Source organism: Onychomys torridus, chromosome 12, assembly GCF_903995425.1.
Source record: "Onychomys torridus chromosome 12, mOncTor1.1, whole genome shotgun sequence".
Lineage (NCBI taxonomy): Eukaryota > Metazoa > Chordata > Mammalia > Rodentia > Cricetidae > Onychomys > Onychomys torridus.
In genome coordinates this window covers 60,683,405-60,693,726 of record NC_050454.1, presented here as the reverse complement: position 1 = coordinate 60,693,726, position 10,322 = coordinate 60,683,405, and the positions used below count along the sequence as shown (strand labels likewise).

The 10,322-nt window shown below is 34.4% G+C and overlaps 1 non-coding gene across 1 annotated transcript; it reads left to right on the top strand.

Moving 5' to 3' along the window:
• The first annotated feature begins 6,548 nt into the window (after positions 1–6,548).
• Positions 6,549–6,651, top strand: LOC118594376. The gene has a single exon (XR_004946365.1). It is a non-coding gene; the product is annotated as a U6 spliceosomal RNA (small nuclear RNA).
• The last annotated feature ends 3,671 nt before the right edge of the window (positions 6,652–10,322 follow it).

The following is a 10,322-nucleotide window of genomic DNA, read 5'->3' as shown; positions in this document are numbered from 1 at the left end:
AGAACACTGACTAAGACAATATTAAACATATAGAACAGAAGATTTGAACCTAAGACCCTTGGGAGAATAAGAAACATTTCCCTTTTACTGTTTCAAGTGATTGCTGGCACATTTTGGCTTGAAATTCCTTCGTTTTTCCTATTGAAATTCATTTTACATTCCTGTTTTGGGGGCAAGGATTTAATTTGTAACTAAGGCTAGCTTGGAATAACTATGTAGACTAAGATGACTCCAAATTCCTGACTCTTTAACCTCATCCTCCTAAGAGATAAGGCAATCCAATCCACAGTTAGATGGTAATTTCAAATATATTTTGTTGATCAAAATATGAATCATAAGCTGGGTGGTGGTGACGAATACTTTTACTGCATTCCAAATGCAAAGGCGTGTGGATCTCTATTAGTTTGAGGCCATGTTATCCTACCAAATGAGTCCCAGGACAGCCAGAGCTGTTACACAGAGTAGGAACTCTGTCTCAACAGCCCTGCCCCCCCAACAAAAACCAAAGTATGTATGTATCATGAATACCAGGGAAATGTATTTTTATGTTCACATGACCATGTCCTTATTTCAATGGTCAGTTATTGTTCACATAACAGAGATTAAAAATATCAGCATGGGCAATAGTGATCCACAAAGTCATCATCTGTAACTTAAATCAGATACAGACATTATATATGCATGAGAAGAACAGGGAACAATTTTAGGTACAAACTTTACTCAATGGATGGAGTTCAGATGAATACATTCTATTATTCATTGTAAACATTACTCATTCTTTTGTCTCCATTTTGCTGACCGATTATCTCTTATCAAAATTTCCATTTTTCCCAATTCACATCCTTTCTATAGTCAACAACCAAATTTATGTAAGCAGATAATGACTTCTCTGAAATGCTAAAGTTCAGAACTGTACACCAGAAGATAACTTTGAGTTTGAATTTCCTACCGTGAGATGACCTCCAGTGTCCTAAGTTCTGTCAAGATATAGCAGATGTGACCCACAATACATTATATTGATGAAAATCCCAAAGTTTCAGCTTTTATATGAAGTTAAATCTAGGGTCTGCAGCTATATATGATCTTGGGAGGTATTGTCTTTGACTTCTTGGTTCTCTGACAGCAAGGAATGCAATTCTGATATTGACCTAAAGAAAGTCATTGAAGTGCCAATTGTACTGGAGCATTTTAATCAAATTTCCTCTTTAAGTGATATGGATTTTTAATTTGGAAAAGAAAAACACCAGAATTTGACCAAAAGTAATAATGTTTTTTTCTTCAATTAGACTAATTAGGATATTTGCATCCCAAAGTCTTTTTTTTTCTTTTTTCCCAATAGCAAAGCTGTGTTATTGATGTATGAAGACAGTCAGTGTTGAGAATGGCCTAGTTAATTTACTATATGCATCAACATATTTAGGATTCATGTTCCTTGTTAAGAAGCTGACAAAAGACTTCTTTTTGCTTTTTAAAACTTTTGTTTGTTTGTTTGCCTCTCTCTCTCTCTCTCTCTCTCTCTCTCTCTCTTTCTCTGTCTGTCTGTCTGTCTGTCTGTCTCTCTCTTGGGTGATTGTTCTTCTACCCTGATCAGCTAGGGACATACAGACATTGAAAAAAATTCATTAACAGCTTATGATGCTAAATTGTTGAATTTTATATAAATGATTTATATAAAAGACCTAAGAACTGATTGTTTAGGGAATGCAACAAAATGTTTGATATTCAATAAAATATATAAAAGAAAGGATCTGATAAATGGGAACACATCTACTCTGGATTATATGCAAATATTCTTTTGCTAAAATTAGCACAATATATTTCTTGCTTTTGTGTATTTCTGAGTATATCACATAAAAAATAACAAAATTCTTAGGTTTTTATTTAAGAATATATAGAATAGAAAACCCCATATAATAATGTAGAGGTTTTATGGCAGTTTAATTATCATGTCCAAATAATAAGCTGACCCATGCTCATATTGAGAGTGAGTTCTACTTCGTAACTTCATTTCAAAGAGTTGAAGACAAGGAGGTAAATATACCATGATGAAATCTGCATACACACACACACACACACACACACACACACACACACACACACACTCAGCCTCACATTTGTGAAAGAGTCAAGGTTAAGATCATCAGGCGTTGTTCACACTGACAGTGAAAATCTGAAGCGATGTAACAAAAGGACACATTACCTATGTTCCCTTGATCTTCAAACCCATAGCAGTCTTCCCACTTGGGGGTACACAACAGGAAAATGTGAAATGGAAGGTTGTCTGTAGCATTAAATCAGAAATCTTCAACAGGATGACGTACATGTTTAAAAATCAAATCTAAGAAAAAAAATTAAGAGTAGGTAATAACAAAAAGTAACATTGTGGCCTTGGATTGTACATGGTATCAGAGAATTAGTCATTAAGAAAAACTTACTGAAATATTAATCCATGTGTGGATTTAATCAAAATAATAGGATTCTATTCTAATGACAAGATTTCAGTCATGACAAATATTCCTTATTAACATCTGTAATATCAAGAATTCACTTTTACATGTCAAATTGGCAAAGTACAAGAGAATGAAAAACCATGATAATTTTTAATCTTATATTCCCAGGTTCCATTTGGCTTTGCTTAGCATTGATTTTCTCCTATAGTTTTGACAAGCATATGAACTGCTCAAGCCATTTTTTGAGGTACCATCAATTGCAGACTATCTCCAGCGCAATGATTAGGGTTATAATTTTTTTAATTTCATTCTTTAAAAAGTATTTTTATATTTTGAAATTAAAATATAGTTACATCATTCCTCCCCCCTCTAAGTACTCCCCTAGATCTACCCCTTTTTCTCTTTTAAATATATGGCCTCTCCTCTTCAGTTCTTGATACATGTCTCTAAATAGGTAAATGCATTGTACATCTGTTTTCAGGGCTGACCATTTAGTACTGAATAATCAATTGATTGTTCCTCCCAGGGGAATACTGTCTCTCCCCTTCCTAGTAATTCCTTAGTTCAGGAAGTCTCAGCTATACACAAAGAACTATACTCTCTCTTAAAATAATGTCCTTGACATTACTAAATAGTATTTTATGACATGAAAAAGATATTAAATATGTTTGAAGTTTTACTAAGTAAAGATTTTTTGAATGAACTAATATATCATTCCTCTGTATTATTGTTAGCTCAATTTCTTTTTTTTTTCTTCTTCAATTTATTGTACATTTGGCCTTTGTGGCCTCATTTTTTTTCTGTTCATTTTTCTTTATTAAAAAATTTTCTACTCACTCTACATACCACCCACAGATTCCTTGTCCTCCCACCCTCCATTCCTCCCTCCCAAGCCATACCACATCCCCACATCCCCCAAATCAAGGTCTCCCATGGGGAATCAGTGGAGTCCGGCACACTGAGCCTATGCAGGTCCAAGCCCTTCCCCATTGCACCAAGGCTGAGCAAGGCGTTAGCTCAATTTCAAATTAAGAAAATACCAGAGCCTGGCAGAGGTGGTGCATCCCTTTAATCCCAGCACTGGGGAGGCTGAGCCAGACAGATCTCCATGAATTTGAGGCCAGCCTGGTCGACAGAGCAAGATCCAGGACAGGCACAAAAACTACACAGAGAAACCATGTCACAAAAAAGAAAACAAAAAATCAAATTAAGAAAATACCAAATTTTTTTTTCTGATTTATTTTAAAAATACATTTATGTCATATATACATACTATGATAACATTTGTATAATCTATTATTTTACTCTAGTCTCTGAGAAGAAAATGTCAAGTGTGTAACACCAGCTACCCTAGTACATAGTCTAAACTAGATTTTGATATTTCAGGGGGGTTACTTACTATAGAGATTGAAGTACAATGTATTTAACAAGATGCCATTCATTTCCATTTTTATTCTGTTACTAATTAGAGAACCACAGCTGTCTGTCTTTGCAAAGCTCAATGTTTAACTGAGAAGATAAGACATTATTTAAATAGAAAAATATTTTTCCTTTGCTGAGGTATATTCACAGACTTCACTATGTGGAAACAAGTAGATACTCAAGATGTGACTTTTTATCTCAGTGACTATTTTTCCCTGTCTAAAACACCAAAATTGTTATTTAATTAGAGGATAATTATGTATCTGATTTGAAAACATCCCTTGGAGACAATTATTAATGTTTAGTTTTACATGATTGAGAAAATACAACAAAATACTCTGGAGCTGCTATATTGTTGACAAGTAGTAGACTCCTGAGAGTTTCCCATAATTACCATGGAGCTAAGCATATCTCTACATATATTGCTTTGCTGAGAACATCTGCCCACTACTGTAACTTTAATAAAATTTAATTTAATGTTTAATTGATTTAAAATATGACTTTGTAATCAGACAATACAAGAAAATATTGTCTCAGCACTTACATGACACATACGCCTTCTGTAAATTTTCCAAACTATGTAAACAACTACCCCTCTGTTGTTAGACAATGAGGATGATTCACTAATATAGTGATTGTGAATAGCATATCAATAAAGTTAATAAAAATACTTCTGCAATAATATTTATTTAGAATTCTATTTCATGTGTTTGGGAAAAACTCCAATATCTGCAGTGGCTGTAGTAGTTAACATTTCCACTAGAAGTATATAAGAGTTATATTTTCTCTGTATCATTTCTGGTTTCAGCATTTTATTTTTTAATAATTGCCATACTGATTAGAGTGCAGTAGAATACCAAATTTGCTTTATTTGTATTCCTATACTCAGTGATTTTTATTGGCCATTTTACTTAATCTGTTTAGGAATGTCTGCTCATGTCATCAGGTTCGCTTATTATTGAGATCTTTGACAATTAAAAAAAGGACAAAGTGTTGGATAAACAATTGCATGGTTTCTTCTTGGGAAGACTATTTCTTCTACTCTCACAGTTCTTTACTTACTTGTAGTTCTGCATTAGGATTGAGACCTCCCAGTCTTTCCTCCATCCATCCAAGTGTATCTAGTGTTGTTCCAGTTCAATTCATGTTTAGGCAGCCATGTTGGTGAGATTTCTTAGGCTGAGATTACACGATATCAGGAATAATGAATCTATATTCATTAACATATTATTAAAAATTCTACATTATTCAAATAAAATTTAGTACATTTTTAAATAATTTAGGAAATTGAATTAAAATCACTTTTTTTAGACCTGAAATTTGTACTAAAAGCCACAACGCCATAGCAAACTCCTTGATCTGCTTGTAATCGTTTACCCTGTCTTCTGAAATGATCCCTGACTCAACTTTATGTACTATAGTTATTTTGTAGATATATCCCTCATGGTTGGGCTCCTAAACTATGCTTTTGAATGGCCATAGTGTTTTGTAATGATTAACTTCTGGTGCAAAGAGAAGATTCCTGAGTAAGTATGAGGACTATGTGTATTGTTGGGAAAAGGACAAGTAATTAGAATGTAGTTAGGGATCATACTGGTTTAATAAAGTAATGATAGTAGGTTCTCCTACAAGATCCATAACTTCACTGGTTCTGTGTAGTAGTCTAAGTTGCCAGTTCCAGGCATGCTTTCCCTCTTGTTGAGCAGATCTTACATCCAATTAAAGATCTTTTGGTTTCTACTAACATAGGTGTACCACTTCTGTACCCTTAGTGGGGGCATCATCCTGTGCTGGTTGTAATTGTGTTTTATAGGTATAATAGCTGTATAAAAAATTGTTGAGTGCTTCCCTTACAATAGTCAGCCCAGGAAATATACATACAAGTAATATTATGCAGACTGAGAAGCATATATTTATGTATTTAGAAATAACTGAATATTCACATATACACGTAAGAAAAGTCAATGGATGAAAAAGCCCGTGAATTTTAATGAGTGCAAAGAGAAGTATATGAGAAGGGTTGAGGGAAGAAAATAGGGGGAAAATGTTGTGATTATATTGTAATCTCAAAAGAAGTTTAAAAAATTACTGGTATGATGGGTGGATTCTGGTGGAAGTCGAAGATTATATAAGATGAGAATTTAAAAAGACAAGGTTTAAAAGGGTGCTTGGTGAGTGAGGAGATAATTGAATTTAAGATTATGAATTGACACAATGTGACACATTTTGACTTTTAGATTATAAGAAGTTAAACATATTCGAATTTTCAAAGAAGGACAAAGTTCTGTTTTTGAAAGAAAAACAACATATTTAGCTAGAGATAATCATATTAAGGTAATTGCTAGTCTCAGGTACATATTTTCTTTCATTTTATATAGATTAATTTTATATATATGGCTCAAAAGTAGTAGCAAAGTAGTTTAGGGAAACAAAGGAGACTAACTGGAAGATAAGCTGTCAGTATGAGATGGTATATGTTAATTTTTCCTTACATCAATGGGATGAAAAAGGTTAAATGCATTGAAAAAAGGACTATGGAGAATACAGATTTCTTTTCATTCAGGTTATGTTTCTATCAAACTTTGTTAGTCCAAAGTAATAGAAAAAATCACTAAGATTCATATCACTGGTTTTCTTTATTTGTGAATAGTAAATAACTTATAGCTAAATAAAATCGTACATTCCATTTTGCATATAATGAAACTAGATCAATGCAGAGAAGATCAGCATGGATCCTCATAAGTATGATGTACAAATTCATACAGCAATACATATGTTCATACAGTACTGTTCTCAGGGTTGAGCATGGGACTAGTGCTTTGACTCCAGCAGTGGGTTCAGAGTTCAAAATAGGGGTTACAGAATCTTTGCAAGGATAATTCCAGATGGTGTCAATTTGTTGATCAGAGAGGACTACCAGGGTTATGATTCAGAACAATTTTGGCATCATTATTGTTTCCTGGTTCATTCACCATCAGAAAGGCAGCAGCTGTCTATTTCCATATCCATAGGTCCATTCTGCCATATCTTCTCTTCTATGATGGATTATTAGATCACAAAAAAATAAGCTTTTCTACATTGCATTGCTTCTATCTGTTATTAAGTAATAAATATATGAAAAGTCACTAATATAAAAATAACACTGGCCCTCACAAGTAAGTATTATAGATAAACCTAAACTAGTAGCTATTACATTTTAGCTTGTGGAAGGAATATAGAAAATTTTAGAGATTCAGACTAGAGAGACCCTCTTATGCTGTAATCAGACCTCAATGTGCCATTTTTGGGAGGACTTTGGGATATAAGAGTGCTTATAGATAAGATGACATTGAAGAGTGTGGTCAGGAATTATTAAAAGTGACTGAGGATTGCATTGGGAAATGGACTAGAGCCATTCTTATAATATTCCTGAAGAAATTAATTTCTGAAAATTTAGTAGAAAATGGATTCAAAACCAATGGACTGACATATTGGGCAGCATGCATTTCACACAGTATAGGATTTCGTTTGTGGCATGGTTCTTCCTTGTGGATTTTATCTAGATTGTCAGTGACAATCAGGAACAAAGTGTTGAGCAAACAATGTGGAAAAATACAATCTGGCATGGAAAGGAGGTTGAGTGTGTTTAAATTTGGAGAAAAGGTGAGTTCAGATACAAAGGCTGTAATTGTTAAACATATTAGGGGATTTTAAATAGAAATTGTAGAGTTTACAATGAGAAAATAGAAAAGATGCCTTTGGGGAAATTTCTCACCAAAAGGAAGTTCCAGTACATAAAGATAAAAGCTAAATTTGATAGCCTATCTCTTCGAGGAGATGGCTTGAAAGGAAGTACTACCTAGATATTCTATTCCAAGAGTGAGAGTAAGCATTGAAACAGGAAGGGTCACCAGTATACGTGGTGTTTATCCATTACCTCATAAAGATGCTGTGAATCTCTTTGCTCCCATTTCATAAGACAAAGAAAGATATGTGACCAGAAGTAAGGTCAGCAGGCAGGGAAACACATATGCCTTAGGGCTACAAGATCAACAATAATACCCAGGCATGCCACATTTATAGATTATCACACACATATCCATCTAGTCTCAAATATTGTATTCATTCTTTGACCTATGAACAGTATGTTTCTGTTCCTTGCTCTTCTTAGTCACAAGAACCAGTTGCAGTAACAATGCTTCAGTGTGTACCTAGAATGTTGAAATTGTCTCTACAGTATGCATTTCTATTTGCTAAACTAGTAAATTTTCAAGTGGTTTGCTGTCCAACATTTCTAATAATTCAGAAATCACTTTCAGTAGTGCTCTTATGGTTGAAAAGGGTGTTGATTAACTATTTGTTGGCTCATGATAATTCTTAAATTGCAGAGGCAGATATTTTGAATATCCTCTGTATTCACTACATCAGTAGAAATAATAATAGCGTCAAAGCTAAGGAAAACACACAGATTACTGTGAACATACTCAGAGTGCATATACTAAGACTACTCCAATCAACATCAACACTGGTACAGTAGGAGAGAGACCTAAAGCACAATTAATAATACAGCAGAGATAGCATCGCATATAATTGCCAAAGAGATAAAAGGAGGAGACCCTGTGTAGAAACTTTCTAAGAAGGGATATCAAAAAATCAGATTTTTCTCTATTTGTTTGTTTTTGTGGCTGTTGTTGCTGTTGTTAACTAAACAAAGTTCAAAATTTGAAACATCAAAAATGGCAGATAAAGAGCTTGACCATCTATTACAGGTTGTCTGCTGCTTCATAGCTGTAATATCACTACTGTTGTGAAGTATAATGTAAGTATCTGATGTGTGTGTGGATCGTAGCCCACAGGTTGAGAATCATTGCTCTAAGGTGATTTAGCAGCTATTTATTGCTTAAGATCTACTATTCAAGCCAGACAAGGAGAGGGGCCAGATTGGAGACCTCACCAAAGAATATCACTGAGAGTAGTGTAGTTATTAAAGCTGGTCAGAGACAGTATGTTTATTTCCACATAAGCACTGCAGCATAAAACAACTATTTGTGACTGTTTAAACATTTATTCATCAATACACATGCAAAATACAGTTAAAAGAAAAACCTTGAATTTGTATTTAATATTGTGATATATTTATCTATATTTTGAGCCTGATTTTTAATCTTTCAGAGACTAGATATTTGTCCTCATTTTAGGGATAGCGAGTGATGATCCAACCTTTCAGCAAAGGAAAGAAGAGTTAACTTTTTAGGCTTAGGGTATTTCTACTAAAGACACTGATGATGTTTTTCTTGAGAAAAACTTTTCCTTCCAGTGAATCATAAAGCAAGGACATCCCATGGCTTTAGCCTTTCCGCTGCAGGAGCCTATCTCCTTTTCTTCTTTTTCATCCTGTGCACAGATCTTACTATAGACTAAATTATTAAGTTGCCCAATCTGGAGATTTCCCTTTTTAAATCAGTGAATTAATTAAATTCTTTACAAGTTACCCTAACTCAAGTGTTTGGTTATAGTTGTATAGACTAAGCACTAACTGCACATATGAACAGTATAAAGTCAACGAGAAGATATTACAGGCATTCTTCCCTTCAGAAAAGTTACTTTGACAAGTAACATTTGCTATTTTATTAGGAAAGAACTTGCTACTGTGATTTTCAGTTCTAGCTTTGAGACATTGCCTAAATAACTGATTTGTTTTCTATTTTCCTTTGTGAAACAGAAGACCAAGTTGTCTCTCAAACTAAGTCTAAAGCTGTCTTCGTATTTGTTCCTTAGGACTCAATTCAGTAATATATGGCTTACCCATATTCATGTTTACCTGGATGACATTTTATCATCCAGTGCACAGCATTTTCCCTGCATATCTCTACTACCCTGTTTGAAATCCTTTTCCTGGTTCAGTTTTGTGATATTCTTTTTTCTGAATGTTTTCCTGTGAGTTCATTCTAAATATGTCTCTTCTGTTTTACTGACACATGTTTCTGGCCAATTGTGAGAGATGACATTTTGAGGGAGTGAAGAAATACAACTAAAAGGCTTATCTGTGTTTTACTACACAGCTTTGAATTGGAAAAATAAACATTGATCTCAAGAAATGTTAGTGCTGCTGTTTAAGATGTACCCAAGGGAAAACTTGAAAGCACAAGTACTGCACAAAGTCTGGGAAAATGTGGGCACATCTTTCTTGCCATTCTTGTAGCTTTTTCAGTATCTCCAACAGCCCTTGTTATAAACACACCCTGGTGGAGCTCCAGGAGTCCAGTTGTCAAGAAAGAGGAGGGACTGTAAGAGCGTGAATTGTTGAGACCAAGATTGGAAAAGCACAGGGACAAATAGCCAAATGAATGGAAGCACATGAATTATGAACCAAAGGCTGTGGAGCCCCCAGCTGGATCAGGCCCTCTGGATAAGTGAGACAATTGAATAGCTTGATCTGTTTGGGAGGCATCCAGGCTGTGAGACTGGGAC